Source organism: Nyctibius grandis, chromosome 1 (assembly GCF_013368605.1).
Source record: "Nyctibius grandis isolate bNycGra1 chromosome 1, bNycGra1.pri, whole genome shotgun sequence".
Taxonomy (NCBI): Eukaryota; Metazoa; Chordata; class Aves; order Nyctibiiformes; family Nyctibiidae; genus Nyctibius; species Nyctibius grandis.
The window spans coordinates 41,691,448-41,712,744 of record NC_090658.1 but is presented as its reverse complement, the minus strand read 5'-3'; positions in this window follow the sequence as shown (position 1 = coordinate 41,712,744).

Sequence of the window (21,297 nt, the reverse complement as noted above, 5' to 3'; positions counted from 1 at the left end):
TTCTAGCATATGTGAGTTGTCCATCCTAAAATCTGACTGCTTTGCCTGCCAATTCATTTTGTGCTCTCAGGAGTTTTCACTGCTTACCTTGTTTCTTGCAGTTTTTCATCCCAATTTCCTGCATTTTTTTGGAAGTTGGTTAGGGAAGCAGAGGGAGAGTGATGAATAGGCTCTAATGTAAGGCCTTTTTCTTAGACTGTTCTGTTTCATTCATGTTGCTCAGAAGAAAGTCTTTATCTGTCTTAGAGAAAAGGCCTGAAAGAGTTAGAAAAAGTACATTTCCTCAGACTGTTCCTGTTTGGTAGTTATTCATCATTCAAATCATATAGGTCTGTATGGATACGCAAGTCTCCCTGTGCTAAGCAAAATATAAGCAGCTCAGAAAAAAATCAAGCCTGCTCTGAAAAAATTGAAATATGAATTTCCCAGACAAGATAAAATGTGGTAGAAACGATCACGGCAACTGCAAAAATCTAAGATGCAAAGAACGCGTGCAACATTTTGAACACAATTTCATGAGGAAGGCTATGGTACAAATGATAACTGGTTTCGCATTTTTGGAGCACAAATGCATTGAGTTAATCACAGGACCACCCTGCCTCTCACAGAATTAAAAAAAACCCAGACAAATAAACATCAATAATTTATATGTGATTGTATTTAAAAACTATAGAATCCCTGACCAGCTGTCTTTACACAGCTGAATGCTGCATGCTAAAATCACACTTCCAAAGCTTTCCAGTAACTGCTGCAAGACAAAAAACGAGATATAAAGTACAGAGTGCTTGAGCAGACAGGGACAAGTTGCTTCTGAAAGGGTCTAGCCCTGACACTTCACAAAGACAGGATAACACCATAACGTTAACCTGACAGGTGTGGCTGTGCATGTACGTCCAGTTGCCATCTAGTAGATCTGTAACTTAGTATTTCCTTAGAGAGAAATGCTAATCACCTCTTTGAATGGTGAACTCTCCTTAAGCTTGGTGAATTCTTCTTTGTTCTTTCCTGCTCTGAAGCAGAAGTTTTGAATTACATTACTGTAGCACGTATGGAAGTTTGAATGACATTATCTGTGACCTGCTACGGCTTGAGTTGGTTATAATAAGCTCTGTAACAACAACAACAAAAAAAGATGTAAAAGATGCTGAGGTTTTTGCATCAGTGTATTGGAGTCTCTTCCTCCCCTCCACAAGTGCTTTTGAATACTCAGATGTGTCACAGAGACACGACGACCTACTCAAAAGCAGGCATCTACTTTTCTCCAAGCGTTGTGAGATGAACAGCACTGCTTTCAGGTGGATCTGTGAGCTATTGTGGAGCTGACGATCAAGAGCTGCCTATGTTAACCAGAGGACCGATATGCTCAGATCAGAGTGCTCGAGTAGCATACGTGAGTGCTGAGGCTCTAGCCAAGATTTTGCCTGTGGTAGGAAGGACACAGCTAAAATCTGGTAACTGCACTGCATTCTCCCTTCAGAAGCGCCCCCGCCCCCAGGTGCTCTCTGGTGCTCCTGTACCCTCATGATTAAAAGCCCTGTGAGGTTTAAGGAACAGGAGTGATCAGAGGGCTCTGGCTTCTTGAGCCTAGGGAATTTAAGCTGTGGTAGTTTAAAACTAACCACCTGTCTGCCTGCCCCTCTTTGTAGCTGGAGGCTTCCTCTCCAGCAGCAGCAGCTTGTGCCAGTGCCGGAGAGCTGATCCCCTGCTCGGTTGACGTGCAGTACAGTGGCCAAGGGCAGGCAAGGCTTCAGCGCCCATCCACGCCTGCTGCTCCTGCCACCAGGGCAGTAACATCCCGCACAGCAGCAGGGTTGGGGCAGCAACGTTTTAAATAGCCAAAGCTTTATCTGCCAGAGCTCAGAAGGCAGGGCTCCCAGCCTGAACCTGGACTGAAGCTTGTTAGTGTGTTCTGCCAAGCTAGCTGAACAGTGTAACATTTAATGAAGGGAAACCCAAGGGTCAGACTTAGTCAAGAGAAAAACTCAATAAATGTAAAAATGTGAATGGCATTAGAAGTTATTCACATTCCAGCGGAAGAGATTCGCTGCCCTGTTACACAGTGAAAAACACTCTAGTATGTCATAAACTGAGATTAGCTTTTCTTCATAAGTCAGTATGTAGGTGCTACTGAGTTAACTCCAGTGTAGCAAAACTTGGATGACAAACGTGGCTTTGCTCTGGCTATAAATTCCATCCACCACTTAATAATCCTGAACACTAGCGGATATACAAGAAATAGAGTCTGAAGGATTAAGTGCAGAAGGCACAAAACAGTTATGTGTAGACTAACAAATTAAATATGAATGATACAGCACTAGAGGGACTGAGATTTATTTATTTAAGCAGCCTAACTGAATAGGAAGAGAAACTGCAGCATGATGTTCTAGGGAAAAAATGTGGCTTGACAAAATGAAGGCTTATTTGTTGCACTGAGAAAGCCTACGAAGTTCTACAGTATTATGCATAGTTATCTTAAATATGGGCTTTCATGAGGGCTGTCTGTAAGTGAAAATAAAATAGTCAAGAGGGGTTTGAAAAGCCCTCAAGCAGTCAGACTCAGCCAGCCAATTTAATGGGTTTTAAAAGAGCCATCCAGAATACTGGCATGCTCTGTGAACACGGCTAGTTACAGATAGGGAATCCTTTGCCTCCTTCTTCCCTTTCACAACTCTGAACCTGCCTATTTCTCCTCCTGTGACACAGAAGCAAACCCACACTCATGGGTAAGCCTGAAGTAATTGTGTGTCAGTAACTAACTTTCTGAATTCATAAGTCTTTATACCAAAAAGCTAGCTGGAGTACTCTTACGTTTTAGGGGATGCTTAGTCCTGTATTTATGGTCCAAACTCATTTGTTAATAAGACTCAGATCACAAACTGAGCCCCTCTCATAATGCTGAGGAAAAGTTTGAAAGTCACCAGTGGTATGTCTGGGTTGATGGGCTAGTGTTTGTATGTACTTTTGGTTCTTTTTGTCTCCTGACTTTTTAACCCTTATATTGAACTTAGATCATATCTCTGATGGCTTTTTGGTGCAGCCACAATGATTAGAAATGTGTTCTGTTACTTGTAAATGAGAGACTACGTGACTATTTTGCACCAGAGCTTGGGCTTCTGAGCTTAAAATGTCTCTTCTGCAAATGCAACTTCAGTTAGGCTCACTTCGTCTCTTCTCTCTTTCTTTCCTTTAACTGTCCTGCTGCTGTTCAGCTCATCTCTTTACCGGGCTGTAGTCATCATTAGGTTACAACGCTGTTGTCTGCGGTGCACATAATGCATATGCAAAAGTAGCATCCTAGATTTGGCAAACTTCAAAGGGTATTTTATTGTGACAGAGTAGTTTCTTTACGCTAGTTTTTGGTTCCAAGTGCACTAATCATGCTTTTCTTGAGTGCTAGATCTTCCATTTAAAGATTTTAAGACCCCTCTCAGCATTAATTTGTTAAATTTTCAACTATATTGAGAGAGCTGGGCAGGCTGAGGTATAGTGAGGTATCCTCAGTAGTTTTAAAGTTGTTTCACACGTTAACTGTTTCTGTTTTAGCATTTTAAATTTGAGAAGAATTTGAGACTTAGGTTCTCAGTAATTTTCTGCAAGTGTTGCTCAAATTAGAGATTCTAACTAGATGTAAAAAAAAAATCAGTGACTCTTTTTGGGTCAGAAGTTTATGCCAGAATTAAGCTGCCCTAAGCTGGCAAACTGTTGGTCAAGGTCCCTGCAAGTACATCCTTGATTTTCTGTTTCCTGCTATACCAGTGGTTCACCAGTTTTCTGTCCTGCAGGGGCTGAGCTCAAAGTCTAGAAAGATGCTAAAAATGGAAAAACATAATTCTTTCCTCCTTTCCCACTGTCTGCTCTCTTGGTATCAGTGCTAAGATACAATGTATTATGGTTTCTGTCTACAGAAGAAACAAAATTGCTGTTGTTCTTGCAAGCCAATTTCCTTGGTCATCTTTTTGAGAAACTCAAGAAATGTTCCTCTGAGTGGACAACACTTAGTTTTTCTTTGAGGTATAGTGCTTCACTTAATGGATTTCCCTTTGTAAAATATCAAAACCTTCTGTAGTCATGGCTTCTTTACAGCTAGCAATAATCGAATGACACTGTTCAGAGTTTCTTGATAACAAGGCCCTTCTGTGGGCCTGGTTAATGAGTGCTGTTGCTGAATCATCGGTATTTTTAGGAGAGTGTGCGTATTTGGTCATTGTATGGGACTGCTGGTACTTCACATGCATACCGGCAACAGTTAATGCAAAGGCATGATAAAAAGGGAAAAACTCCAAATTTGACTCTGATTAGAATGTACTGAGCATCTGTTTGAATAAATCTGACTTTTTGGACATCTATTATGGGTTGGAATTCTGGGAACACGATTCCCCTCTTCTGTTAATGTGTCTGCTGTTTGACTTGGTAGCACATTTGCATTCTCTCTTGCTGGTTTTAGAAGTGCTCCTACTATGAGTACAGATCTCAGTGCTTGTGCCTTGGTGAGAGGGAACAGAATCCCGTGCTCTGCAAAAAATGGATTTAAAAGTTATGCTTTGTCCATATATGATGATAATCTTGTTTGAAGAGGTTTTCCTTTCATACAGGGTTTTAAAGCATTTTCTCCAGTATGGCTGAGTTGTTTTCAGTTGGGACGTCAGTGGCTTTATGTCCAGCCTGTTCCTGGCCTCCCTGTTGAGAGTGACAAGAATGTGTCAGACGATGCCAAAAGTAACTATTGGGTTTTGGTTTGTAGATGCTGGGAGCTGGTTTCTATTTTTACCTTCAGAAAGGGTGTCAAAACTGACAGAGGATTTAAAAAATATCTTTAGCACATCCCTATGAAACTGGCAGCTTTGTTTCATCCTGCTGGAATGCCTGACAGAAGGGTTGAGACAGTCGAGCTCTCTTTCAGGGTCGAAAGCATGCCTCACCAGGAGAGCAATGTACAGAGTTTCCAAGAGTGGCTGGGACCCTTGGATACCTCCCTTTTCAGATGTGTGTTAAAGAGGCCTGATCCCTACTTGGAAATTGCTTTGCACGTAATAAAAATATGGACTCTTAAGGTGCCCACATTACATACTCACATACAACTGTGGCTCTCAGGACTTGAAGTCCCTTTTAAATGCTTTCAGCAGAAATGTCTAAGGCTTAGACAGGTCCAAACCCCAAAACTGTAGGAAAAAATGTCTAAGTACAAAGGAAAGACTGAGTTCCTGCTCTACAAATTAGAAATCCTTTTTTGGGGGATTTTGTAAGATGTTAGGAAAAATGCCCAAATTAATGGATATAAGAGAGAATGTTGCTTAGCTATTTTAGAAGAGGGACCTCTAGATAACTATTCCCAGTGTCTCTACTGAATTATGTGATCTTAAACAAGTCCTGGAAACATGGCCAAGCCCCTGAGCCATATCATATACTTAGCTGCATAACAAATGTGTTGCAGAGCTCAGTTAATACTGATGTGCCATGAACAAAGTTCTGTAAAAATGCCAACAATTTATTGAATATGAAAATGCTGACAAGTGCTTTGGGCTGATATGGGATTACTGCAAATCATAGCCCAAACGTGTACATTAGCAGATATTCAAATTGTCTATTTCAGGAATCTAACTGGAGATGACTAAGTCCAGAGTCCAGTCTTCTCAGGTTCTGTATACGGTCAACAGAGAGAGAGAGGTCCATCCAATGTCAGTGCTCTGAACTGTCTTCTGCATGAGTCCTTCCCTTTACGTTGGCCACACTGAGTGCTTGATTTGAGTACTTGAAATAGGTACTGTGAATACTCTCCAAAGAGCTCAGCCTCATCAGAGTGGGCTTGAGTTCTGCTCTAGTTCTCTTTCAGATGAATTTCCTTTGCCCAATAACATGTAGGTTTGGGCAAGTGAAATTGTCACAATAGGTTATACCAATGTAATCCAGTCTACCTATTTTGCGTCTTTAACCTGAATTTTGGCTAAAACTGTTATACTGAGTGTGCCTGTAGAGCTTAGAGAAAAAAAAATATAGCCTTGTACTGCTAACTATCTATGGAAAATGGATTTATAATGAAGCACTGAGCAATAGTATGTGTAAGATACAGGTGGGATGGGAGACACTTGATAGAGGTCAGACTGGTGAACTCAAAAGTGCAAGACACTGGCTTGTTGCACAATTCATAGGCTTTAGTTTGTGTGATTAACATGTATGCAGTAGATAAGCCAATTCTTCCTGACCTTTGCAGTACTGTGGTTGCAGTGGGAAATCTTTACAAAGGGATGGATTGTTTTTAAACCACAAGTGGAATATATTGCACATGAGGGGGCTGTTGACTATGCAAAACATGTGCCACTGTCTTGCCTTTTGTCTTCTTGAGCAGACCTAGCTGTTTTGGAAAGCAGAAGGCTTTCATGACCTATTTGCTTTCAGATTCCCTATCCTCTTCAAAACAGTATCTTGAAAAGCAATGCAATGCTAGTTTCACAGTGTAGCGACAAGAGCTGAAGGCAGGAATAGATCTAAAATTGTTACTGTTGGTGACTGTGGCCATACAGTTGTCACCAGCAACAGAGAATGGCCTTTGCCCAGACACCTCTGTGATTGTAAGGGTAAACTCCCAGAAGAATAAGAATCCTGCGTAGGAAATACTAAAGAGGATTTTTTCCATGTTTTAAATGAAACATGAACTAAAGCAGATCTGAGACCTGGTGGAAGACCCACTCTATACAAATGCAGATAAATGGAATAGATGTGATAGATGGCAATTGTGGAGTATTGAATGACTCCTGTTGGTAACCTCAGGAAGCCCATACTTAAAGATCAAATGACTCACAGAATTGGTATCTGGGCTGTTCAGTGCTAGATTCCTGATATGGATCTTGCTTATTTTCAATATCTCATATTACTTTGTCTGTGATGAAGACTATTGGAACAAATGCACAGGATAGTGCCACTTTAGTTTCTACTGTGCAGTTTCCTCTGAGCAGCATCATTTTTGATAGAGAGGGCAAGCACCAAGTATAAATTTTCCTCTAGTTTTAAGGAAGATCTCTCAAACACAAGGTTGAACCACACTTAGAAAATAGCAGTCCTTCACAGGAGATAACCTTATCTTAAATTTCAAGAGGGGACCGCTGGATTGCCCGCTAATGGTTGTGGACAAGCATTAGATCTGTGGAGCCTTCTGGCAAGTGTAAATCCTCTCCCCTCACATGCATGCCTGGCTGGCTGTTTGCACCAGCATGATGGATGTTTTATGCTGCTACCTAAAAGACTCATAGTCTCTTGGGCTCATGAGCCAGAGGTGTTCACCTTTAAAACTGGTTCTGCTTGCAAGCTGTGATTTTTCCTTCAAACCAAAACACTCCAAGAAGGCTATGATCAAAATCTAGAAGGACACATTGAACTTTTAGAAAGAAAAAGCAAGAGTTTTCCTCTTTATTCTGTTTCAATATATCTTTAAATATTTCATCAGGTGCTTTTCTACATTATAGTATTCTCTCCTGCAAATAGCTTTAACTTTTCTTTTAGTTCTTCATATACTGGCTTACACTTATTTGTGTGAGCAGTATCATGCTACATTGAATTATGTTGAATATTATATTCCTGAAATACAAATACTGAAGTGTATTTACATATACCACTAAGAGCTTATTGGGAAACCAAGTTAGCTTTGTAACAGCTGAGGCATTCATTTGCATCATCTTTTTACTGTAGACAATCAAAATAAATGAGTCAGACTTACTCTTGCTAGTTGTCCCTGTCCCTTAGCATTAGTTCCATGAAACCATTAAGTGCAAAAGCTGAAATGTTTTATTAACATAAGAACCCTTCTTGCCTTTGAAATTTCAGTGTCCTCAGTGAACTGAGCTAAAAAATTCTGTTCTTCTATTTTCTTTATTGTAAGATGAGATGCTGTAATCACATCAGACACTGCAGTGTGTATACTAGTATAAATATATATAGAAATATATATCTAATTCTAAATATATACTTATACACACAGAGATGTATATATGTATGTTGTTTCTTCTTTTTCACTGAAGGTTTGTAGTCAGATATACACAGTGGGTTAAATAAGTTGCTATGGATGTAAATGATACTAAATGATTAAACAGCCCAGCTGCCTGTGGTCAAATGCAGCATCTCACCAAACGCTTCTCCAAAATAAAAATTCTTCCAAGGAATGATTTATAATTTAAACCTGTAAAAAGGTTTCCTGGATAGCATTTGTTTCCCATGTGTAATGTGGTTTGAAATCTACTTTCTGATCCAACTTTCTGCAGTTTTCTCTGAAATGGGCTTGGTGATGGATGGTGGCAAACTGCCTAAAGATGACTAGATATTTTGCCTCTCTAACATATGTCTCCAGAGCGGTGAGTTAGTGTCTAGCATCATGTTAATGTCACAAAGTAAAGGAAGTGGGGTGAGAGAGTCACTAATTAAAAATTACTTGAGCTGGACTCACAGAAGAAGAGCTAGGAAGCCAACTGCCCAGCTTGGATCCTCTTCTTCACGAAACCTTAAATCTCTTCTCAGAAGAGGTCTTGATCAAGCAGAACAACTTTTGAGAATTTTTCTTCCTGAACAGGAGTAGAATTAAAATGTATTGAAAGCTTTGATGAAAACAGATGTGTGTTGAGAAAATCAAAATGTCAGGGTGGGTCAGAGTGAGATAGTTGGTCAGTGTGGTGGTGGGACACTTGGTCTAGGATATAGAAGGTGCAGGAGCAAGCCTCTGCCCAGAGGAACAAAAGCAGAAGGTTTTCATCCTTTATTATTTTCAGTGTCTCTTTTTCAGAGCCTCAGTGTCCTGTGCATAGTTAAGTCCCACTCATCAGGATACAGATACGTGAAACCTCCCCTCTCATGCCAACACAACCTCCAATGCAATGCAGTTTGGTAACTCCCAGTGAAAATATTCTTACCATTAAACCTCATGGAGCTGGGCATCTTGCCACTTTTGTGTTGCTCTTTTTTTTTTAGTTTCCCATAACTGAAAGTACAGGTAACTAACTTGGGCCAGTCCCAGCCCACTGTCTGTGAGCTGGCTATAGTGTTCTGGCACTATGCAGTGATCATTGTAAAATCATACCTTTTCTAGCAATGGAGAATTACTCCAAGAAAGATTTGCCTTGTTTGAAGGCTCAACTCTGAGACTCCGGATTAATTTCCTAGCTGTGCCGCAGCCTTCCTGGGTGCCTTCAGAGCCTCTTTCTCCTGTGGTGGGAATTTCAACCTATCTATGGGAGAGATGTGCCAAATTCCTCATTTGTACTTTGTGCAATGATTAGCACAGTATTACTTTGTCCTCATTTGGAATGTGCTTGATATCTTGCAATCCGAAGAGAAAGAAGTAGATACTATTACTTACTATGCTTAGAATTGGGGATATCCTATGAATATTCTCTATAGAAAACTGATTTTGAGAAGGCTATTTCTCCATTAAAAAACAGAATTGCACACTGTGACTTGTGCATGTACTTTTACATTACGGACTAGGTAATTTTTGTCAGATTGCTTTGAATAATGAATAAATTCAAGGAGACTGAAATCTGTTCAAACATCTAGTAAAGATGCAAGAGTAAAATTCATCAAGTTAAACATTTACAATTCATTGCTTTTTGTGTTTCAACCCAATGTTTCATTTACATCCCTGGTGGTCAGAGCGTCTTCCACTCTGATATGAGAACTGTGTGAATTGCACACACCAGTGATGCTCCTGGCTGACCTACAGTCAGTTCAGTGCAGATGGCAGGTTTGTGTCTCTCTCCCTCCTCTCCCTCAGGTGTGTTGCCGGTGGCAGCAGTAGCCTAAATGTAGCAAGGCCTGAGTCTCAGTCCAGCCCCCCCTATTCTGTTTCTAGTTGCGGCCAGTGTAAATGATCATATGTAGCTGGTATAAATGCACTGTATTTAAACTATGCATCCACTACTGACCAAAACTGAGAACAGACTATGGGGCTAAATACCTTCGGTGTGACCAAAACTTTTTTGTCCTAAAATTACTAAAATGTCTAAGGAAGCATATGAGAACATGAAATGATATTCATCCATCCTCTTCTATTTGAAGTGCAATGATTTCCTGAGCTGGGGATAGCACTTAATACCCTCAGACATACTTTCTTCCATGAGTCTGTCCAGTAGCCTTTTGAATTCATGCTGGTATAAACTTAAGTATCGGCAACAGCATGCTAGCAATGATTCCTACAACTTAGCCATACGTGGTGTGAGGAATCACCTCTGTTTGTTTATTCTGAACCTTCTGTCCAACCATCCTCCATTCTGGTACTGAAGGAAAGGACAATCATCCCCTGTTCACCCAGTCTGACACACCATCATCTTTATAAATGCTCCTGCAGTGTGAAGAAACCCACTGATTTTATTTTAGGTATAACAAATTAAACCCAATATTTTCTACCTTGGATGATCAAATTAAGCAACAAGAAGTGGCCTGCCTTTTCACAGCATGCCCTGCTATACTGCAGCTTCCAGATAAGACTGTTGATTTAGGTACAAGGTATTGTCTCTGTTTTCTAAATTTGAGTGCCAAGTTAAAAGATTTTTGTGCACTCTTTGATTGGCCTTTCAGGTTTATTTAAAATAAAAAAAAAAAAGAGGGTTGGGGTTTCCATGACATTAGCAGCACTGACTCAGACACACAAGGAGCACGTCTGCAGAGGGAGAAGGTGTAGTTTTTCATATAATCCATTTTCTCACTATAACCACGCTGTGACAGACTGGAATGAAAACTCTAAAAACTTCAGTCAGCCTCTGGCTCTGTGCAGAAAGTCTTGCCCTGTCAAACCTACAGGGGTCATTTGTTTGTTTGCCTGATAGGCAGAAGACCATTTAAAGGTTGGGAGTTTATTCACTGTGGACATTGCATCTCTGGAAAGATATGAACAAAATGCAAATGTGCTCCAGACTGATTTGGGCTCCAAACATACAATGAGTAATATTTTTTTTTTCTCCCAACTGACAGTAGAAAGTAGGGCTGTAAAAGGTCTGCCTAGCAGAGGATTATATGAAGGTTTTTAAGAGACACAGCACAAAACAATCTTTGCACAGTACAGCATGTCAGATGCAAGTTGAAACAATCCAGGATGAATGTACTGCAGCCTAAGGTTCAGGCATGGTTTATTTAGGATAATTGCCCAGCAGGGTAGTAGTCCCTATCCAGAGCACACTGGAAAGTCCAAAAGCAGTAGAAGTATCATCTTGCAATATTTCTGAGTATCTTTATCGAGATAATGAATATCTTCAATTTTTCCTGGCTTCATTCCTGTGTTAGGAGAAGTCAGCAATCTGCAGGACCTCATTCTCATACTAAAGGGTAATATTCTTACCACAGAGCAGCTGGACTGCTAATTAAACAAAAAATCCTTTACATCTCCAAAAATAATATAGCTGAATAACCAACAATTAGAGAATTATATATTTTGATAATGATTTTAATGGAAGGGGGATATTATTTGTATTTTCTTCTTGTTTCTGTCAGCTGAGTGCTAGACACCCCTCTTGTGCTGAGTGCTATACACACACTGTACAAAAGGAGCATCTTGCCATCAAGTTTCCATCCTGAGCAGTGGAGAAGACACTAGTGTTTGTAAGGGGGAAAAGAAACAGTAAGACGTCTCCGGGTAGTATGGGGGACAGGGGTTTTGGAGTGCAGCCAGCTGAAGCTCAGCCACTCTATCTACATATCACACTTGAAGAGAGACCAGAAAAAGGTTCCTGATACTCAGGTATATTATGGGAGTTTCTGTAAATTGAAACTTCATTTCCTGTTGTTATTAGTGCTATCGCGACTGCATGACACGTGGTCCTGTATCCACCATCTTTCTCCTTCATGTTGTGAAAACTGGTGCCTTAGACAGAGCTTCCAGATGAAGAGACTAGGTTTAACGTTTTCTCACAGAACAAATTTTACTTGACAGATTCCACGTTTTAGAGACTAAAATTTCTTGCACTCGGTGAACGATTGCTTAATGTCCAGAGTCCTGAGGTAACCCCATCTCCCTCTCAACAGATGTCTGCCCACAGCGGTCCCCTGGGAGGCTGGCCAGGGAGTCAGGGTGTCTGGGAAGCCCCAGCCTTCAGTGACACTGATACCTGGCTTTGCTGTTGGTAATAGGATGGAGGCAGCTTAGCTGAGCTGTTCCAGTGTCTGAGCAGCTTCCTGCTGACTGAAGGACTGGGAAGAAAGAAAGATTTCATCTGATTCAAACTGAAACCCAATTCTGAAAAAGATGAAGTTTCTTGTTAGCACAAACCCCCCTTTCCTGGCTGTCCTCAGTTCTAACTTGGATCCTTGGATCCTCTCATCTGAACTGAGGATGCCTGTGCTTCTTGACTTCTGTAGTTTTAGTACACAAAGGAGATGTATAAAGACAGCTGATTATACTGATTGATGTTAATGGGAAGTGCAGAAGGGATTTATCTGCATTTAAATTACTAATGTGTCTCCTAACACTGTTTCTCTCTAAATCACTGGGAAAGTCAGACTAGATTTTAACAGATGGCGTTATATAGTTCCAGAAACAAATAATCTGACTACTGTGGTTGGAAGGGAATTTACTCTGTCAAAGCCTAGATAGGTGTTTAAGTTAACAAAATGTATGTGGCAATTTCATAGATTTATACAATGTGTAGGCCAGAAGCAAAGGTTAGGTCTTTCACTCTCACATCACATGTAACACAGACAATAGATTTTCACCTGGTTTCACAGAATCACAGAATCAGTCAGGTTGGAAGAGACCTCTGGGATCATCGAGTCCAACCATTGCCCTGACACCACCATGTCAACTAGACCATGGCACTAAGTGCCATGTAGGGGCCTGGACCATGGGAAAGTTATAGAGAGAACATACCAGTACACTGTTATGTAACAGCATGAGATAGCAAGAAAGCATAGGGATGTGGCTTGCTTAAGTTTATAGTAAGTATCCAATTAGAACAGTAGAGGTGGCACGCAGCCAGATTATGGACAATACTTGTAGCCAATAGCTTAGTGTGTAACCATTACATAAGAGAGTATGTAGGTTATAAAAGTGTGTGTTAACCAAAATAAAGAGGCTACTAGAGCACCATATTGGTGTGCTGTAGTTCCTTCCTCACGCGGACCCCAACATTATGGTGACCCCGACGTGATCGTTGCATCGGAGAAGGGGGACCAGACGAAAGACGCGAGGGTGACTGCTGTGCCGGCGGAGGTAAGCCGGGCTGTCCGAGAGAGACGGGGAAGCTGTCCGAGAGAGTCAGGGAAGCTGTCCGAGAGAGGCAGGAGGCCGTCCGAGAGAGACAGGGAAGCCGTCCGAGAGAGGCGGGAAGTCGTCTGAGAGAGACGGGAATCCGTTCAAGAGAGACGGGGAATTGTAGGTCTACGTGATTAACGGTAGGATGGAGGGTGCAGTATCTGCACTGGAAAAGGTGGAGGTGGAATGTATTCTGCAGATAGCCGCGCAAACTGAGATTAAGATAAAAAGAAAAGAAGTAGAAACTTTGCTGGAATGGGGCCAGCAAAGAGGTTTTCTAAAAACCATCGATCAGTTGTTTTCTGCAGCTTGCTGGGATGATCTAGGACAAGAACTTTTGAAATTAGTCACGGTGGGAGATAAAAAGGCTAGAAAGCTAACTAAATCGTGGAAGAAAGTGAGGGATATGCTGGAGGCTATGTCCTCTGAGGCGAAAGTGCGATCCGCTCTCAAAAAAGCACTAATACCAGAAGAAAAAGAGCAGTTACCGGCGTACCCTGTAGAGGCAGCCCCTCCCTACGAGAACTTTCCGATACGCGCCCCCCCCCCCCCCCCCCCGCCGGTTCGGCGCCCTCCACCGCCCCCCCCCTTCCCCCCCTGCTGACTCGGTGCCAGCTGTTTACCCTGCGATTGAGGAAGAGTTTTGGGGTGGAGAATCAACAGCCCCGTTAGCCCCGTTAATGCCTTATGCAGTGGGGCCGGAGGTGACATCTGGGGTCTCGGTACCCCCTCCGGAGGCTGACGGAGGCAAACAGCCACCGGTGAATCCTGAAACTGTACCCCTCCCCATGGAAGTAGAAACAAATGAGTCAGACACCGTTCCTGAAGCGGACAGTAACACGCCTTTGCGAGAGTTGCTGCAGCGACAAGAACAGCAAATGCAGGAACTGTTGAAAAGAATGGAGAGGCTAAATGGAGGAGCTAGTGAAACATCGCGGCAGCTCGCTTACAATGAAGCCTCGCAGGCGATATCTGGCGGGTTAGAGGCTCTCGGACAGGCTATCGAGAAGCAGGAAGCTCCTCCAGCAGAACCGGAACTTACTCCGGCAGAGCTAAAGCACAAAGAGGAAACAATCCGGAAGTGAACACCTGCCGGATTGTGAATACCTCCTACTTCAGTATCCACAAGACCTGGGAGAAGAAAATGATGCACGGGGCTTGGACAAAGAATTCAGAGCCCCTGCTAAATCACTCTGGTGGATGCTTTGATAACAAAGACACCTTCCTTCAGAATCCCCACAGGCAAAATTAACAGAGGCTCGGCAATCTCATCAATTTTTTCACCAATCTGCAGCAGCATTGCGATCGCAATTCCAATTGACAAAGACTGATGCAAGGGCGATTATACCTTCTTGCCCCGATTGTGCTAGAATACCTGTGTTACAGATTGCGGGAGCAAATCCCAGGGGACTCCACCCCAGACAGATTTGGCAAACAGACATCACCGAATATGCTGCCTTTGGCCGACTCAAATATATCCATGTATCCATTGACACCTTCTCCGGTCACATGTGGGCTACAGCCCTGACCTCCATGACAGCTAAGGCTGTTAAAAAACATCTGTTGCAAGCTATTGCAGTAATGGGCCAGCCAGAACAAATTAAGACTGATAATGGCCCTGCCTATCGATCTGAATTGCTTGCAGAATTTATGCAGAAATGGGGTATTACACATGTATGCGGTATTCTATATAACAGGGCAGGCAATTGTGGAACGTGCGCATCACACATTAAAAGAGCATTTAGAAATTATTCGAAAACAGGGGGAGATGGGACCACAGGATGCACTACATAAAACATTGTTTGTATTAAATTGGCTAAACCCTAAGCAGAACTCGCAAACACAGAATCACAGAATCACAGAATGTTAGGGATTGGAAGGGACCTCGAAAGATCATCTAGTCCAATCCCCCTGCCGGAGCAGGATTGCCTAGACCATACCACACAGGAACGCGTCCAGGCGGGTTTTGAATGTCTGCAGAGAAGGAGACTCCACAACCTCTCTGGGCAGCCTGTTCCAGTGTTCAGTCACCCTTACAGTAAAGAAGTTTTTCCTCAAATTTAAGTGGAACCTCCTGTGCTCCAGCTTGCACCCATTGCCCCTTGTCCTGTCAAGGGATGTCACTGAGAAGAGCCTGGCTCCATCCTCTTGACACTTGCCCTTTACATATTTATAAACATTAATGAGGTCACCCCTCAGTCTCCTCTTCTCTAAGCTAAAGACACCCAGCTCCCTCAGCCTCTCCTCATAAGGGAGATGTTCCACTCCCTTAATCATCTTCGTGGCTCTGCGCTGGACTCTCTCTAGCAGTTCCCTGTCCTTCTTGAACTGAGGGGCCCAGAACTGGACACAATACTCCAGATGCGGCCTCACCAGGGCAGAGTAGAGGGGGAGGAGAACCTCTCGTGACCTGCTGACCACACCCCTTCTAATACACCCCAGGATGCCATTGGCCTTCTTGGCCACAAGGGCACACTGCTGGCTCATGGTCATCCTGTTGTCCACTAGGACCCCCACGTCCCTTTCCCCTACGCTGCTCTCCAACAGCTCTGTCCCCAACTTGTACTGGTACATGGGGTTGTTCTTGCCCAGATGCAGGACTCTACACTTGCCCTTGTTATATTTCATTAAATTTCTCCCTGCCCAACTCTCCAGCCTGTCCAGGTCTCTCTGAATGGCTGCGCAGCCTTCCGGCATCTCAGCCACTCCTCCCAGTTTTGTGTCATCAGCGAACTTGCTGACAGCGCACTCTAATCCCTCATCCAAGTCATTAATGAATATATTGAATAGAACTGGTCCCAGTACCGACCCTTGAGGGACTCCGCTAGACACAGGCTTCCAACTGGACTCTGTCCCATTGACCACCACTCTCTGGCTTCTTTCCTTCAGCCAGTTCACAATCCACCTCACTACCCGATCATCCAGACCACACTTCCCCAGTTTAGCTGCGAGGATGCTGTGGGAGACCGTGTCAAACGCTTTACTGAAATCGAGATAGACCACATCCACAGCTTTACCATCATCTATCCACCGGGTAACATCCTCATAAAAGGCTATCAAGTTGGTTGAGCAAGACTTCCCGTTGGTGAAGCCATGCTGAGTGCCCCTAATGATCCCCCTATCCTTGATGTGCCTAGAGACAGCACCAAGAACAAGTTGCTCCATCACCTTTCCAGGGATGGAGGTGAGGCTGACTGGTCTATAGTTACCATAGACACCACCTGCCGTAGCTCACGGGCAGGGAAATCAAAAAGACTTCAGTAATACAAACGTACCAGTAAGGGTATTTATCCCAGAATTAGGCACTTGGGAAGGGCCAAAGCAATTAATAACCTGGGGCAGAGGGTATGCTTGTGTCTCCACAGGAAATAACTGCCAATGGGTTCCGGCCAAATGGGTGAAGCCGTGGCTAGATGAACCAGCTGACGCTACAGGACCAGACAACTCTAACACCAGAGGCCTTGAGGAGGTGTGATCACCACCTTGCACGTATCATCTGGCAGTGACTCCAGAATCTGAATCCAGAACAGAAGATGCGGGAACATCATGGGTTTTTTAGACGAACTGGTTGGGTGGTCTGGGAATTGGAGGGTGGATAGCCAGCCTAGTGAAAGGCTTGGCCCAAGTATTGCTATTCATTTTGTATTGGTATTCCGTACTATAAAAGGTTTTGCAGGGAATGATATCAAGAACCATTGCCATCTATATTAAGAAAGAAAGGGGGAGATGTAGGGGCCTGGACCGTGGGAAAGTTATAGAGGGAACATACCAGTACACTGTTATGTAACAGCATGAGATAGCAAGAAAGCATAGGGATGTGGCTTGCTTAAGTTTATAGTAAGTATCCAATTAGAACAGTAGAGGTGGCACGCAGCCAGATTATGGACAATACTTGTAGCCAATAGCTTAGTGTGTAACCATTACATAAGAGAGTATGTAGGTTATAAAAGTGTGTGTTAACCAAAATAAAGAGGCTACTAGAGCACCATATTGGTGTGCTGTAGTTCCTTCCTCACGCGGACCCCAACAGTGCCACGTCCAGTCTTTTCTTAAACACATCCAGAGATGGTGACTCCACCACCTCCCTGGGCAGCCCGTTCCAATGTCTAATGACCCCTTCTGAGAAGAAAAACTGTCTCCCCCATATTACTCATTAGGCTTTGAACTCTCGTTTTCCCAAGTTGGCAAGTTCCTAGCATTTCTCTGGCTACAAATTATCTCAGAATTGCGGTGTCAGGATAATCAGCACAATATTTCAAACCCCTCTAACAGGAAAAAATACTTCACAGTCTTAAAACACTTCTTTTCCAATTATTTTTTCTGTCGGTATTTTCACCTTTATCATCATGTGAATGAAAATGAAGGACTCTTGCCCCCAGGATGCTTGTTAGAGCTCCCAACAAAGGTACATAACTACATTTGCCATCAGCTCCTATATATTTCGGAAATGGGACTGAGCCTAAGGCCTTTGATGAAACACGCTACCAGCCACTAAAAGTAATAATCATACTGGATACCAAAATCAGGTCAACAATTTAGGTATTGATTTGTGTTACATTATAATTTCTGGATCATTATTTGTATGTGCCATTCATGATATATTGTAATTCTTACTCCCTCATCTCCACCTTCCACAATCGTCCAACATCTGTCATTCTCTTTTCCTCTGTAAATAACCTATTACCACATTTCTCTTGCACCAGCAACCCCTTTGCTGTTTGAAAGCTATTTTTTAAAATATTGGATTGTCTAGGTAATATGTATTTAATTATATCCTTGTTCTTACTTTGCATTCAACTTTGGAATATGATTTTTGACTATTTTTCTAGATATTCTAGTAACTCTGATAACAGCTATGACCCTTCTTGTAAATCTTATTTTGCATATAAAACAAAATATTTTGCACAGGTGTTCCCTTTAGTGAGGGGCACTTGCATTTGAAGGATCCTTCACCAAGACTCAGAAATTGTAGGTTAATGGCACTGTCATAACCTCTACATAAATTCATCTTCATGAAAGGAACACTAACCAGACAAAGACAGAAATAAAGAACAACAATTTAAAGAAGATATAGCATCTTTTTATTACTTGAATAACTCTTAACTGCAAAGAAAAACTGCAGAAAATGACAGAATGTAACAGTGAATGTAATCTGCAAAGAAAAAGGGCAGCAGCAAACATTGAAAAGGCAGTCAAAATAACAATTAAGGTTAATGACAACTACTAATAACACTGTTGGTAACCGAAAGTTCTCAATAGCAGTCTAGCAAGTGGAAGCATCTGTGTAAAAGTGCTGTAGAAGAAATCCAAACATGAAATATTTCACTAGGTATTTGATCCTATTTGATTTTTGGGACACATGTTGAGAAATGATAGTGTGGATAGATGGAGAAACACTGTCAAAATGTGACTATTCTGCGAATCTGCCTTGGCATGTATACTGGGAAAGAAAATTTTAGTAATTTTAGGAAAATGCCAATTTCCTTACAATGGATGTTTCATTTGGGTACTGGCAGAAAGAAAAAAAGAAAGTAGTTCATACCTGTGCTCTTTCAACATATTCTTTGGAAAGTTTTGCTTTACCTGGCGTTGAAATATTTCACAAAAAGATATAGTACATTTTCATGAATGCTGAGGATACACCAATGGTGTTCCCACCCAGTGACAACAAAAGCAGACAATTCTCAGAGATCTTGGAAAGGTCAGGTGATGCTGGTTTAAAATGCAGTTGACAGAAATGGAAGTTTAATGCTACAGACTGAACAAGAGATAAAAGGAGAAAAACTAATTTATTAATGATTACTAATTATCTGCAGAATAAGAACTTGAACAAAGGTATATTGAAATGATAACAGCCAGTCTGGCTGCTGAAGCAATCTTAAGAGCTTTACTGTAGAAAAATAAAGCTCAATAAAAACAAAACGGACACAAGAGGCCAATTGCAACAGAGAGTTTGAAAATCTCAGGGATCACAGAAAGCAGACATCTGTTCCGAGAGCCTCTGAAAACACCAGGCAAAGCTGCCAAATGATACTTTTAAGCAAGGCCATAGGGCAAGATTTTTTCAAAAGTAGGGCAATGACTAAAAATATGTAGCTTGTGCTCCTAGCACCTTAACTAAAAGTGCATGGCAATGTGCCCAAACCAAAAAGAGCCTAGCGCAGGTATGAAGAGCATCCTGTCTCTGCCTATGAGACACACATTGGCACAGACAGATTGCAAACCATTACTAGCAGTAAGAGGTCAGCAGGCACTTTTTCTACTTTTCAGTTGCAGTTTTATGAATGGCAACCAGAATACAGACCTGGAAAAGACTTCAGCAGTAGCTGGCATTCTGTCTGCATATTTTGCCACAACTGAAAGAAAAGACAGATCCTGGCATTTTAGAAGTAGTAGTGGTGAGGAAAACTTTACTTGTCTTGAAAGGCATGGGTCACTATGCTACGTAGTGAGCCCATATTGATAAAGTGGAGAGGTTTCAGAGTATCTAACGCAACGCCCCCATTTGAACTGGCCTTTGGCGCAGTCTCTCTCTGAACCTGACTGGAGAGAAATCTGTCATTGACAGGATGTCCTCCTTTACTCCACAGCCTGTGACTAGCAGTTTTGTAGGAAAGACAAAACTTTTGTTGTAAAAAGAATGATTTAAAAGCTGAAAAATCAAACTCAAGTCCTTATTTGGTTGTAGTGATTTACGTGACCACACTCTTCAACTTTCATCTGTCATGTGCAGAAATATCATTGATATAACAGGACTATCAACAGAGTCAGAGTTTCCTGACTCTGTCAATAGCCCCGATAAAAAAACTGTCAGCACTATAAATCCTTACAATCATTGCAAGGGTCTCAAATAGAAAATGTTTTATGACAGGGGGTCAAACACTCAAAAATTTTGAAAAGTGCACTAATGACATGTAATGAACACTTCAAGGTGAGGCACACTTTATATTTGCATGTAGATAGTTAAGTACCTTTGGCACTTTTTCCCACTTCTTTGTCCTGGTCGTTACCTTCCATGTAAGTGCAGAAGCTTTGCCAGAATTCTCTATGTAAGTTCAGGGAGACTTATCTGGTGGAGATGGACTCTTACATCTTTAACAATACCAGCTTTTTCTCTTAGTTCATTGTCTTTTTCCCAGCGTGCTTCTTTCTCATTTTTTTGCAAGCCTTCTTTGGATGGGAATGCAGTCTTGTTGAGGAACTGAAACAAGAAGGAGTAGAACCTGACTATCTGAAAATGAGTGTTGGATAGCCATTTTTCTCCCACCCCAGTGTAACTTCACAGCTTGTTTCTACAGTCTCCCCTACGTCAGGAATGTGGCTTTGCAAGAAGAATTTAATTTAGGAGGGACCTTGCAAGCCAGCCCTTCTCTCTTCTTTCACTGTTACTTTAAAATGTGATCATGATGGCACTCATCACCTGTTTTCATAAACCCCACCTTCTCCCTTGGGAAATATCTTGCCATTACACTAAATTCAGCCGTACTACTCTCTAAATAGCAACAGGCTGCTCCCATTAAGTGCAGTGCTTTTATCCTGTTCAAATACTAAAAAAATCTTGATACATCTCAGGATGGAATCTTTCTTATTATTATTTAATTATATTTTCTTTTTAACCAGTAAAGTCTTAAAGAACTGCAAGCCTTACTTTGATTTACTCTACAGTGATTGTGTGCACTGGAGTTGTATTTGGCTTCTCCACAAAAGCGAAACCAAAACCAGGTCACTCATCTTTCACAGCACTTGTCCTGTTATAAATATGCTGAATAATCCACTTTGCATTCAGCTATATCTAAGAGGAAAGTAATATACTGTCTGTACATAAACATTCAACTGATCATCATAGGTTACTACCTGTTTTCTTTTCCCAGTAGAAGGGGAGCACTGTTTGGGCTGAGAGATGGTAGTCATCCTGTGTGAAGAGAAATGTGCTGTATTTGAAGTTTTATCTTGGTGTGTGCGTTTAATAAGAATTGTAAGACGTTTTCTGTTCTGTTTTGCAACATACCATGTTGACAGCAGTGGATGTAGTACTTTGGTCGTTACATCACGGATATCACTAAGTGCAATGAGCCAAA